Below are 15,026 nucleotides of genomic sequence, written 5' to 3'. Positions count from 1 at the left end.
AGGACACAATTTGAATCAACATTCCCATTCTTCTGGCATAACCGTAAAATCAAATACCTAGGAATTTACCTTACCAACAGACACCACCAACTTTTTCAAGCGAACTTCCCACGAATTTTGGACCAAATTCGTTCGGATCTCCAAACCTGGTCCACCTATTTCATTTCATGGATTGGACGTGCCAATTCTGTAAAGATGAATGTCCTTCCTAGGATTATATACCTTTTCCAAATGCTCCCGATCTATATTCCCTCCTACGTCTTTAAATTCTTGCAGCATCAAACTTCCCGCTTCGTTTGGGCCAATAAACACCCTAGAATTAAACTCTCGTTGTTACAACGGCCTTCTTGGTGCGGAGGCTTAGACATACCCAATTTTAAATACTATTACTATGCAGCTCAGATAGCCTCCTGTGTTCAGTGGTGTGGTTTTGGGATGGACAAGATTTAGATAACTATTGAAGCCGATGAGCTGGGACTCTCCACACTTTCCTCCCTCTTATGGCTTCTGAGATCTGCCCGTCCTAGTGCCACCTCACTTCACCAAGTGGTGGCCCGCTCTCTGTGTATTTGTGATCTCGTGCTGAGGAAACTAAAATTGGCCCCTAACCCATCCCCCCTTATACCTCTGTTCCATAACCCTGCCTTCCCTCCGGACATGGTTAAATCTGCTTATTTACTCTGGAAACAGGGGAACGTTTATTTTCTCAATGACATCACCTCTAGTACACCTTTTCCTTTGTTTACCCAGATTCAGACACAATACTCTCTCCCTCATAGTGAATTTTTTCGATACCTCCAACTTAGACACTTCCACTCCAGGGTTCATACCACTCTCTCTTCTAGGCCTCTCACCACTCTTGAAAATATATGCCTGAGACGCTCTTCTATGAAAGGTCTTATCTCTGACCTCTATGCTTTGCTATTGCAGGGCTCTGCCGCTCCCAAAGATAACAGAGAATTGGCCTGGGAGAGAGATCTGGGTGTCACTTTGGATGAGGAGGAATGGAGAGAAATATGGAGTAATGCGTCCTCCAGTTCTATCTGTGTTCGGATAAAGGAAAATGTGTATAAACTGTTATACCATTGGTATTATGGGGGTCATTCCGAGTTGTTCGCTCGTTGCTGATTTTAGCTATATTGCGATTAGTCGCTTACTGTGCATGCGCAAGGTTCGCAGAGCGCATGCGCTTAGTTATTTTACACAAAAGTTAGGTATTTTACTCATGGCATAACGAGGATTTTTCATCGTTCTGGTGATCGTACTGTGATTGACAGTAAGTGGGTGTTTCTGGGCGGAATCTTGCCGTTTTCTGGGCGTGTGCAAAAAACGCTGGCATTTCTGGGGAAAACGCGGGAGAGTCTGCAGAAACGGGGGAGTGTCAGGGCGAACGCTGGGTGTGTTTGTGACATCAAACCAGGAACGAAACTGACTGAACTGATCGCAATGGCTGAGTAAGTCTGGAGCTACTCAGAAACTGCTAAGAAATTTCTATTCGCAATTCTGCTAATCTTTCGTTCGCAATTCTGCTAAGCTAAGATACACTCCCAGAGGGCGGCGGCTTAGCGTGTGCAATGCTGCTAAAAGCAGCTAGCGAGCGAACAACTCGGAATGAGGGCCCATGTACCTTCTTATTTAAAGGTGATGTACCCCGATGTTACATACAGTTGCTGGAGGGGTTGCGCCGCTGAAGGGACATACATGCATATTTGCTGGACTTGTCCGAAATTAGTATCTTTATGGAAAGATGTTGTTCGACTTCTCTCGTGCCTATTCGCTGTCCCAATACCCCTGGACCCTAAATACTTCCTACTGCCTCTAGCAGAGCCGGCCGTAGGTATAGGCAAACTAGGCAATTGCCTAGGGCATTTGATATGCCTAGGGGCATCAGCAGCTTCTGCTGATTAAAATGATATGCAGCATGCCTATATTCTGTGTGTAGCATTTCGTATGCAGATACAGCCAGTCTCACACAGTATATAGACATGCTGCATATCATTTTAATCAGCAGAAGCTGCTTGTGCATCCTAGCCACGTAGCAATGCAAATAAGATGCATTTTCATAAAAAAGGTGTGCCCAACGTTAGTATTGAGGCAAGATTTATGAGGACACATCTGTATCCAAGCAGAGGCAGAGGTCACAGTGTTAGTGGCAGTGTGAGTGCTGTGTTCATGTGAGTAGGTTGGTTGTGCAGTAGTGTTTGGAATATGTGTAAGGAGCATTATGTGTGTCATGTAAAAATGCATTAATAATGTGCAACATATGTGTAAGGGGCACTATGTGTGTCATTATGTGTATAAGGGCAATAATAATGTGTGGCATATGTGTAACAGGGTACTACTGTATGTGTGTCATTATGTGTATAAGGGCATTAATAATGTGCATCATATGTGTAAGGGACATTATGTGTAATAGGGCATTAATAAAGGTTGTTATAATGTGTAAGGCGCATTATGTTTATAAAGACATTAATAAAGTGTCTCATATGTGTAAGGGGCATTACTGTGTGGAATTTGGTGTATAAATGCATTACTAATGTGTGGCATTATGTGTATAAGGTGCTCTACTATGTGGCGTTGCATATAGAAAGGGCACTACTGTGTCATCTAATGTGAATAAAGAGCAATAGAGTGTGGTGTAATGTGAATAAGGAACAATTCAGTGTGATGTAATGTGAATAAGGGGCTCTACTGTGAGGAGTAACGTTTATAAGGTAAAGTGGTACTGCTGTGGGATGTAATATGAATTATGGACACTATCACATGATCAAATGTGAATAAAGTTGCAGTACTGTGTGGCGTAATTGGAATTGGGGTTACTATCGTGTGGCCATGCCCCTTCCAGCAAGAATACGCTCCTTGCTGTGCGCCAAATGTGCGAACTGTTCCTATTTAAAATATAGGGGGTACAAACACCAAAATAAGGACTGCTATAGGTGAGGGGTGATGGTGCTGGGAAAGAGGTGCAAGATCAGAGGCGGAACCAGCGGTGGTGCTAGGGGGCACCAGCCAAAATTTTGCCTAGGGCATCATATTGGTTAGGGCCGGCTCTGGCCTCTAGACCTCCCGACCTTAACTACACATAAGAACAAGCTATTGCATCATGTGGCTACCACTACGATATGCCAAATAGCAAAAGCCTGGAAATCTCCCATTTCACCATCCCTGCAATCCGTTGTCTCTTACATTTGGTATGTGTATAAGATGGAATATATGACCAGTATCATTAGGCAATCTACTGGGGCATTTGACAAAGTCTGGACACCTTGGATAGTTTCTCAAAATGCCCCCTCCCCATTCTGTAGCTAATTAAGTTACCTTCCCTTCTTTTTGTGTTGACTGCCCAGACCCCGCCACTTGGACCCCTCTCCTCCTCTTCTCTCTATTTCTCTCTTTGTTCTCGACCTCGTTCTTTTTTCTTCCTGTCTCTTTTCTTTCCGCTCTCTCACTCCTCTAGGCTGGTTGGCCACATCATGGGGCTGAGGGACTCTCTACTCTATTACACTATTTCTGTCAACTTGCTTAAATAAACAAAAAAAGATTTACTCGCTTGCTAGATTATTCCTTTTTAGGGTTTATATGTGTACCGTAATTTTTACTGTTCTTGTACAACATTCTGATTTTGTGTATTACTGTAAATCGACTAAAAAAAATGTATAAAAAAAAGTCGCAGATTAATCATAGAAATAGTGGCAGGAGGAATATCATCGGCTGCTCTTATTGGAACTTTTTTACACAGATTTGCTACTTAGTTGTATACAGAAGTGCCACAAGTCAGAGTGGTCAGTGCATGCTTGCAATCTATGCTTGTTGCAAGGTGCATGGCTCGTCGAGGGGAGCTAAAGTTCTTGGCGCAATTACAGTAAAGGTATATGAGGTCACATCTGTAAAAGCTGAAGGTCAGCTACGGAGTCTGTCCTTAAAAAAGGGGTAGCCTCAGGTGGGTGCGGGGGGTGCCTCCTTCCGAGCCTCAGGTGGGTGCTCGGAAGGAGTGACACCAAAGTGCTGGCTCTTCTACAGTGACAGGAGCCGAGTGCTGCAGTGTGATAATCCTATGCAGCACTCGGCTTCTGTCACACATAAGGAGCGGCACTGCACGCTGCCCAGTCTCCAGGGGCAGCCAGCATCTCCGGGAAAGCTGGACACGACCCCGGAGTGAAAAAGATGAGATCTGTGAGGCCACGCCCCTTTTTGGTCGGCCATGGCTTCCAGCGGGGTGAGTAGCAATGCAGAGTGTGCACCGGGTGTCACCATACCTGGTGACGCCTCTGAGTAGCCTAGCATACAATTGGGTTCTAACAAATAAGCTTCGATATTTTATATAACAACCCCTCTTTCCCCCTTTGTTAGTCAATTTTATAATAATCCTGTAGTTTTCCATACTTTAACTAAGAGATTTCAGTTCCTTTCATGTCAAGTTATGTTTACAGTATGGGTGTTTAAATTGACTGGAAAAACATCTACAGAATCTCTTTCAACATTTAGCATAAAACTAACACTTAAAACTAGAGATGTGCGGTGGGCACTTTTGTGTTTTGTGTTTTGGTTTTGGTTCTTGTTCCATGCTCGTGTTTTGGATCTGGATTGATTTTGCCAAAACCACCCTTTCGTGTTTTGTTTTTGTATCTGGATGATTTAAAAAAAAAAACATAAAAACAGCTATAATCACAGAATTTGGGGGAAATTTTGATCCTACGGTATTATTAACCTCAATAACATTAATTTCCACTCATTTCCAGTCTATTCTGAACATCTCACACCTCACAATATTGTTTTTAGGCCAAAATGTTGCACTGAGGTGGCTGGATGACTAAGCTAAGCGACACAAGTGGGCAGCACAAACACCTGGCCCATCTAGGAGTGGCACTGCAGTGGTAGACAGGATGGCAGATTAAAAAAATAGACCCCAAACAGCACATGAGGCAAAGAAGAAAAAGAGGTGCAATGAGGTAGCTGGATGGCTAAGCTAAGCGACACAAGTGTGCGGCACAAACACCTGTCCCATCTAGGAGTGGCACTGCAATGGCAGACAAGATGGCACTTAAAAAAACTAGGCCCCAAACAGCTGTCAAAGTCAGAAAAATATCACTATGCACACTGCCATATTTGCACCTCATGCGTGTCCTCGCTGCGCATGCGTGCGCTCTCCCGTGCGTACGCATACCCGCTGTTACGTGCACCCGCAGGCGCACGGTATGCGCATTTACGGTAGAGTTTATGTGCGCCTAGCGTGCGACTCGATCGTTACATATTTTAACCATATAATGTATTTTGTAGATTATGGTCCCTTTGATAGAATCTGAAAGTTTAGTTAATGTAGCATGTTCATGAACAAAGAGATCCCTCTTTGTTTGATACGAAGGGTCAGACAAGGGTTATACAGTGGTGTTTAGTATCCATCGGAAGAGTATTTAATTAGCAATATTCCGGTGTTGGTTTGAAGCGGATTAATCGCTCGTGCGAATAGTTATGGACATAAGAAGTTTATGTACTTTTACTATTATTTGCACTCACTTATCCATGCGGCGGGAAACCTAGTTTCCCACCCACCTGAGCAGTTGGAAATAGTCACAGCCCACCTGTATGAATTAACCTATGACCTTTTGTTATAATGCGAAGACGAATTCCTGTGTCCAATGAACAATGAGATTGTAGGGACCATTGTATTGTATTGTGTGTGGGGCATAAATAGACAAGCCGATCTGATCCAGCTCACTCTCTTCAACGGTTCTCATCACTGATAATCGGGAGCTGGATATTCAGAAAGGCGCATGCGATCGTTCCCTTTGTGCGTAAGTTTTCTCCGCAATCATATTGTCTTTATTGTTATTGTGAGCCATATCTCTCTCTCTCTCTCCTCTCCTCTTTCTCTCTCATTTTCCCTTAAACGCAATTGTATTGTATTGTATTTTATGTGTAGTTATCTGGTTAGTTAGTCTATGTTATATTGGTAGTGTATGACTTGTATTGTATTATTCTTTTGCAAATATAACGTTCATAGAAGGTGTTAGAACCTAAGATCGGTATCTGTGTATTTCTTATATTTCTAAGTATTCTCAGAGCGTCGGAGACGCTCGAACAGCTTTTAAGGTAATAAGGTTACACTGTGTTACATCTACACCCTATCACTACACCAAGGTTTACTGCATAATACATTGTTTTATGGTATAGATATAAAGGTTTTACACTGTGAGCGTCAGCGCCGCTTGTGATCTCCTCGTGGTCCCGAGCGTCCGCTACACTAATAGCGTATCATTACGTTAGTCGGCAGCCAATAGCGTGCCTGCCTGTGATCTCTTGGCCGTGAGCGAACGTGACGCTTGAGCGTCTCGACTACGGCTAAGCGATTGTTACGCAACGTGCGTACCCTTACGGTATTCCATACGTCAATAGCGTACAGTGTTCTTAGACCTCTTAAAGGGTTTTAAGTAAGATAAATATTTAGCTTTATCAATTGGCGGCTCGTCCGTCCTTCACATATCTGCACTAGGTAATTTCAGCAGACATTATCCATCAGCAAAGGGCGGGAGGTCATATTCCTCGTAGTGCTGTCTGGATAAGCGTCTGCTTCGCTTAGTAAAGGGTGCTGAGGGAATCCGGAACCGGAGGTAAGAACAAAACACTAGTGTCTTTTAAAACTGTTTATTTCTGTCTTGTGTACGCACGCACGCATATATCTGCATTTCTTTTCATTCGTGTATTTTTCATATCACTCTCCTGTTTGCCATTTTATAAATTGATAAACGTGCTAAGAGAGATTTGTCGCTATTTAATAGTTAAAGAGTAAAAGTAATACATTAAGGTGTAAATTGCAAAGCACGCACACAGCTCTGCCTAAAGATACAAGGAGAGATCTGTGTGGTGCTCGGTAGATGATCGAGGATCGTCTACATTGATAAACGTGTAAATTGTGTTACGGTGGATATCTGCTTTGCGTACACGTGTCTCTAACAAAGGGCTGAGACTCGCGTACGCAACCCAAAGGCCGACGCACGCAGCGTATATTATGCAACGGAGCGTCCGGGTACGCCCACGTAACTCAAATCACACGATAGTGTTATTTTAACAGGCGAAAAAGTGGCAATGCGATAAATAGCGCAAATCGATTTTAGTGTCCAAAATTTAAGTTAATAGATCCTTCTCCAATTTACAACTCATCTGGTCTAAAGGAAAGAAATTTCTGCGCAGAAATAGAAATAGAAACAAAAGTGTACATGTGGTGAGTGAGTGTTTGAAATTATATACGTTCTACAATTTTTGAGGTTGAACCACAAGAAGTCGAGTTCTCGTGAGGTACATACATGTAAGTGACGTACATGGTGGCTAGGGAGGCATCCCTTGTTAAACATAAAATTTGAGCATTAGAGTATAGCAGACCAGGAGGTCTACTGTAGCACAGACCAGGAGGTCCGGAACAAGACCAGGAGGTCCAGTTACAGCAGACTAAGAAGTCCGCTATAGAGACAAGTAGCACAACACCAAGAAGGGTTGGTGCGGAACCCATATAGGCCATAAAGCTCTGGCTGAAGGAATTCGCAGCCGTAATTTTCGATTCCGTTGGTCGCTCCGTACATAAGATTAGTTGCTTATGTACTGAACGATTGTACCGCACGTAATTGTGTGCATTAGTTAGTAATCTGACCTAGTGCCATTTGTGTACGAAAGGGGTCATAAATGCTATTTGTACATTCTAACGTGATTTGTGTAATTTTTTTTATTTTAAGGGAGGTTCGCCAGTCACTTGGGAACTATCCAGCAACCAATAGTTACTGGAAAGAGAAAGTGCTCTGCGGATCACCCTCACATGTTCCAGTAAATAGCGATTCAGGTCGCAGGGGCCCTGGGTCGAGTACGCCAGCACTAGGGCAGTGTGTAGGTCGTATTGGTCGGCGTGGGCGATTGAGTGGGGTACTCGGTAAACCGCCACCGTCAGCCTATCTTGAACATTTTGGTTTTTGTAAGGGTTCGCTGAAGAAAGCAACACCTGCAGTTATGGGGGCCAATTGTTCAGGTAGGGGGCGATCAACCTCGGTTCGGGTTGATTCAGTAAACCGACCAATCGGGTCGGCAAGGTATGTAATGTGTGAAAAATACGGTTCACACACAGAGGTTTTATGTGATGAATGGGAGAGAATGACGGTACATGACGGGGAGAAGTTCCCAAGAGTAGGCAGCTTTAGCCCAGATGTGTTACTGAATCTAAGGAGGAGGATATGTCTCATTAAATCAACAAAGAGACGGATCAAACATTATGATTATTTGCAGTTATGGCAACAGGAGGGTGAAATACAGAGAGGATTGGCTCAGGCGGCGGGATCCAACCCTATCAGGAAACTGATAGCCACGGCACCGCCGCCACCATATATATCAGGAGAGAAATTGGTTGCGGAGAATGATGCACTAGGGTGTAACAAACAAACACTTAGCAACTGTATAAATGTTAAAGATAATGTTAATAAGTTAACCAATGCAAATATTAACCCGTGCAAGTTGTACCCTGTTTTAAACTTTCCCCAGGAGTGTGATCAAGAGGACGAATCGGCAACAATATCGGCGCTCTCTCTAGCAGCCACCTTATCAGAAACAACAGTAGGCATGGCCCAACCCTTAAGATTAGTAGCAAAGGCCCCTAGCGGAGGGACAGGTGAGGTCGTATCAACGGGTAAGTACGGCACCTTACACTATGCTGAAACCATTTCACCACAGGCTGTAGAATCTACTCAGAATGATGTTGTTAGGCTTAATCCCGTTAGGGTAATAGCTGTGCCAAATGGGAAAACTGACACTACAGGAGTCACTCCTATCAGAAACATTGCCATGTACAGCCCATTTTCCGGAATGGAATTAAGAACCATAGTGTCTGAATTCCCTGATCCTAGAAAAGATCTAGTTGCTAGCCAGAAATACATCAGAGACCTAGGGAACACTGTAGAGCCCAATAACAAAGACTGGCAGATATTGCTGAGGGCATGTTTACCCTCCAATGTCGACTCAGCTCAATTTTTAGCTGACTGTGGATTGGATCAGGATGTACCCCTTACAGATGTGTACAACCAAGACAATGTAAAAAGAATAAATTTACAGTAAAAAGAGTATTTTCCAGCTGTAGTTAAATGGAACAAAATTTTCTCCATTAAACAAAAGGAGTCAGAAACAGCTGCAGAATATTTTCACAGGGCATTACTAGATATGGCTAAATACACAGGCATAGAGGACATTAAAACCAACATAAATCATAGAGAAGTAGCAGTATCTGTGCTAATGGATGGTTTAAAAGAAGCATTAAAGACAAGGGTACAGACCACGCAACCATGTTGGCGAGGTCTGTCGGTGGCTACTTTGAGAGAGGCAGCTATTGATCACGATCGGAATATCACCAGACACAGGGAATTACAAGGTGATAAGTTAATGGCCGTAAGTATACAGGCCCTGACCACAAGGCAGCCTTTGTATAAATCACCAAACCCTGTGGGTAAGTCAAATGTGGTAACTTGTTATTCTTGTCATAGACAGGGACACATGGCACGAGACTGTAGAGTGAAAAATTCACAAAAATCATACCAACCCCCTAGACCACGACATGACACACGACATTGGGATCAGGGCCCGCAGAGACGGAGTTATGAGCCACATGCAGGGGAAACAAAAAGATATCCCCCAAAAGGAGACTGGCAAACTTCTGGCAGTTCCCAGTTAACCCCTTCACAAGTAGTTGCTGCCAGCGGGATTCAGGGAGGTCACCATACCCAATAGGGGTGTGGCCATACCTGTAATCTGCAGCCAGTAAAATTGATTGAAAGTCTTGGAAGTGAACCCGAAATTGCAATTGATGTAGCTGGTAAAACATTAAACTTTCTTGTAGATACGGGGGCGGCCAAATCAGTGATAAATTCGACAGTGGGCATGAGAACCACTGGTAAGACAATTCCAGCCATGGGAGTAACGGGAGTAGTCCAGCATTACCCTGTTAGCAAACCAGCAGAGATTACAATAGGGCCTTTACATACCAAGCATTCCTTTTTGCTGGCTGCATCGGCACCGACTAATCTCCTGGGAAGAGACTTATTGTGTAAAATGGGGTGCGTCATTTATTGTACTCCTGAAGGTGTATTCTTGGACATACCTGAGAATCACGCTCAGGAAGTGCGAGACATGTTAGACTCCCCATCAAAATTAATGACACATACCGTTATGACAAATAGGACTCCATCCCAAGTAGAAGAAATGACATCCCAGATACCAGAGTCACTGTGGACTAAAGATGGACAAGACACTGGATTAATGGCAAATCTAGCTCCGGTAGTTGTGCAAGTAAAAGATGGTAGGATAGCTCCAAAAATCCCACAATACCCTCTGAAGCCAGAGGTGGAGTTAGGAGTGTATCCCGTAATAGAGCGCTTGCTACAACAGAGCATTCTGGTAAGAACATCCAGCACTGCCAATAGTCCCATCTTCCCTGTAAAAAAGAGTGGGGGGAGGGGTTACAGGCTAGTGCAGGATCTAAGGGGGATTAACAAAATAGTTGAGAGTCAGTTCCCCGTAGTGCCAAATCCAGCTGTCATCCTTATGCAGATCCCTCCCACTGCGACATTTTTCACTGTTATTGACCTCTGCTCCGCTTTCTTTTCGGTACCTCTACACCCTGACAGCCAATATTTGTTTGCATTTACATACAGAGGAGTCCAATACACATGGACTCGATTACCACAAGGTTTCATAGACAGTCCAAGTATATTTTCCCAGGCTTTGCATGATTGTTTACAGTCTTTCCAACCAGAGAGTGGATCAATATTGATACAGTACGTGGATGATTTACTACTGTGTTCAGATTCATTGGAAGCGTCCCTGAAGGATACGAAACAGCTCCTGTTTCATCTTTCAGACACAGGACACAAGGTTTCCAAAGACAAATTGCAATTATGCCAAACTAAAGTAAAATATCTAGGACACTGTCTAACACAAGGACTGAGACACCTGACCGCTGATAGAATCCAAGCAATTAGAGACATGACTCTGCCACAAACCCAGCAACAGATCAGAACGTTTTTAGGAATGTGTGGGTATTGCCGTAACTGGATCCCAGGATTTTCCACTCTAGCGTTACCTTTGCAGGAGATGGTCTCCTCAAACAAACCTGATCGGATTTCGCATACAGACGAGTCCGAGATGGCATTTGAGAGACTTAAACAGTGCCTAACGCAGGCGCCAGCATTAGGTATGCCAGACTATGGGAAACTCTTTGAGCTGTACGGAACAGAAAGTGCTGGTTGCGCGGCAGGCGTCCTAACCCAAAAGCACGGTGATGCCAGCAGGCCGGTAGCATACTACAGCGCTCAGCTAGATACGGTAGCGTGATCCCTCCCCACATGCTTGCGAAGCGTTGCTGCGATAGCATTGCTAGTAACAAAAAGCGAAGATGTAGTGCTAGGTCACAACCTCACAATTCATACACCACATGCAGTGTCAGCCTTGCTAAATTCTGCCCAAACCAGACACGTCTCATCAGCGCGGTTTACAAGATGGGAATTGGCACTAATGGCCCCCGTAAACATCACCATAAGGAGATGCAGTGCATTAAATCCTGCAACATATCTCCCAGGTGTGCCTGGACAGGCACAAAGGGTGGAGGATGAGAGTGGTGGGGAAGGAGGATTTAATACAAAAGATGACATGCATGATTGTATGGAATATTTGACCCAAAATTTCACGGCAAGGCCTGACATCAGTGACAACCCACTGGAAGATGTAGATCTTACTTTCTACACTGACGGTAGTTGTCACAGACAGTCAGACTCGGGAGACTTGTGTACTGGATACGCCGTCGTAGATGACCAAGGCACCATAGAAGCAGAACCGCTAGGCCCACCTCACTCAGCCCAGGTTGCTGAACTGGTCGCCCTAACCAGAGCATGTGAATTGGCTAAGGGCAAGTCAGCCAATATCTACACCGACTCTAGATACGCATTCGGGGTAGTCCATGATTTCGGAGCCCTATGGCGCCTCAGAAATTTCATGACGGCAGCTGGTACACCGGTAGCGCATGCAGCTCACATCAAAAGGCTTCTAACAGCGATACAGGAACCCGACAGAGTGGCTGTTATCAAGTGTAAAGCACACACATATAGCCAGGACCCAGTATCACTTGGTAACAGCCGAGCAGACGAAGCTGCTAAGTTAGCAGCTGGTACCCCCAGACAGACAGACACCACACAATTGATGGTATTTAATACCATCAACACACAAAAGTTGTGTGAAATGCAAAATTTGTGTTCCACACAGGAAAAGGCAGTCTGGAAGGCAAAAGGATATGGCCAAAAGGAGTCCTCAGGACTCTGGACGGATGGACAAGGTAAACCAGTGGCCCCCAGAGCATACCTTCCATGTTTAGCTGAGGCAGCACACGGGCTGACTCATCTGGGCAAGGAGGGAATGTGTAAGTTGGTAAGAGCATATTGGTGCGCCCCAGGATTTTCATCTCATGCAGGTAAAAGAGCAATGTCATGCCTTACCTGTTTGAGGAAGAATATCGGAAAGGCAATACCAACAGAACCATCTCATATCCCACCTACAGGCGGCCCTTTTCAGGTAATACAGATTGACTTTATACAATTACCCCCTTGTCGAAATTTGAAATGTGTACTTGTTTGTATAGATGTATTCTCAAATTGGGTCGAAGCATTTCCTGCGGCCACAAATACCGCTATGTTTACTGCTAAGAAAATTGTGCAGGAATTTGTATGTAGATACGGTATCCCTAGAATAATTGAAAGTGATAGGGGTACCCATTTTACAGGTGATGTCTTTCAAGGAATGTGTAAGTTAATGGGAATTGATAGTAAGCTGCACACTCCATACCGCCCCCAGGCGAGTGCGAAGGTGGAAAGAGTGAACAGCACTATTAAAAATAAACTGAGCAAAGTTATGGCAGAGACAGGATTGACATGGCCAGAAGCTTTACCCATTGTACTATACAGCATCAGAACCACTCCCAGGTCCCCTCTTAATCTGTCTCCCTTTGAGATCTTATTTGGTCGACAACCACATGTTATGATTAACCCTCAGGATGATTTGAAGTGTAACAATGAAGTGACTGTAAAGTACCTGGTTAACATGAGTAAACAGCTAAGGAATCAAAATGATAATTTGAAGTTAGTGATTCCTGATTTACCAGATAGTAATTGTCATGACATTGAACCTGGGGATTATGTAATGATACGGAATTTTCTACGCTCAGGTTGCCTTATTGACAGATGGGAAGGACCATACCAAGTCTTATTGACTAGCACTACAGCATTGAAGGTTGCCGAGAGAGAGACTTGGGTTCATTCGTCCCACTGTAAGAAGGTTGCTGATCCAGAGAGGTCCCGTGATAAGGAACAGACGGTAGAGGAAGTTGTATCACTGGAGTGTCTGTTCCAAGTGGACTGAGGCGGCACCTGAGCATTGAAAATCATAAGATCAAAAGCAGTTGTCGATTCCCTGTTCCCTTTTATTGTTTTTCTCCACTTCCCATCCCCTCTCCCTCAACTATTTTTTCCCCCTTCTCATTCTTCTCCATTTCCTCCTAAAAGATGGACTTGCCCCAAGAGACTGTGATCCGGATTTTCCTGTTGACTATGATGTTGACCAGAGCAGTCTGTTCCGGCGAGAGTACCATGGAGGTCGAGAGAGGTTCTGGAATGGGTTCTGATGACAAAGATGGAGGCGTAGTTTTCCAAGAACAACTTAATCAACAAGTAAAGGCGAGTATCAGAAAACGATCCGATAACATTGACAATAGAAGGAATTGTGAAGGATTGTTAGCAGAAGAAAACTGTATCTGTAGGCTCTGTGACAATGTAGTTGAGGATGGGTGCATCAAGAAATGCCAATCCAGTTTTAATATCCACATGGACCGGCATCCATTGAGTGACTATCACTCCTTAGTGGGTAAAGTGTTAAATCAGACAGATTGTTGGGTATGCTCTCAAGTACCTCAAGGCCATAGCAAATCAGGGCTAGTACCATTTCATTTAACGATAGGGGAGGTACTTGAGCTAAAGGGTGGGAGACCGGTGGACAGGAGGTTTAATATCTCCAGTCCTCCTAGTTTGAAGCTCCACCAATATCCTGTGGATAGATCCCTAATATGTTTTAACATTTCCAATCCCCGAAAGCCGGGAAATTGGGAAGTGTCATGGAGTAACCAAACCATGACCTTTTCATATAGAGCAGATAGAATGCCTACAGATACAGAACTTATACGCCACATAGCCAGTAGAGAAAAATCTTTCCGATATAGGTATACCCTAGGAAGTAGGATTACGAGAGTTGGAGAGGTATCACCAGGATACTGTGCACATATCATACAAACTGATACGTGTACTAGACAGATGGGAGAATTAGGGTTAGGAGATTTCACATGGAAGATGTGTAATATGGTTATGTCCTACTCCGTCCCATATGTTCTCCCCGATGATGCATATTTCATATGCGGGAGGAAGGCGTATAAGTGGCTTGCCCCAAACTCTGAAGGATTGTGTTATATTGGAAAAGTACTGCCTGAAGTAATGACTGTATCACATGCCAAAATGAAAGATATACACCGTGGTGCCCAAGCTCCTTATACTCACACTCATTACGAGCACATCGTTAAACGGCACCTGATAGAGAGAACAGAGCATCCGGCCTCTGACCTGATCAATGAATCCACCGGGATTCAATTCCTAATCGCGTTAGATATCACTTGCACCGCTAGAGGAGTGCTGAACTATAGGTATATCTCTGCGCTTGCAAATTTATTAGACAATATCACAGAAATGTATGATGACACTTTTAGGTATACTGGAAGAGAGCTTCAAGCTTATAAAACAGAACTGGTTCAGCATAGAATGGTTCTTAATTATCTCACAGCAGTGACAGGTGGATATTGTGTCACACTGGCAACGCAGTACGGCGTGAAATGCTGCACTTATATTACGAATAGTACCGAGGATCCGGTCGAGGTCATAGACCAAAAGATGGACGATATTCTCCAATTAAAGTGG

This window comes from Pseudophryne corroboree, chromosome 2 (genome assembly GCF_028390025.1).
Source record: "Pseudophryne corroboree isolate aPseCor3 chromosome 2, aPseCor3.hap2, whole genome shotgun sequence".
In the NCBI taxonomy this organism is placed as follows: domain Eukaryota; kingdom Metazoa; phylum Chordata; class Amphibia; order Anura; family Myobatrachidae; genus Pseudophryne; species Pseudophryne corroboree.
The sequence above is the reverse complement of the archived record's forward strand: the minus strand, read 5'-3'. Positions refer to the sequence as shown.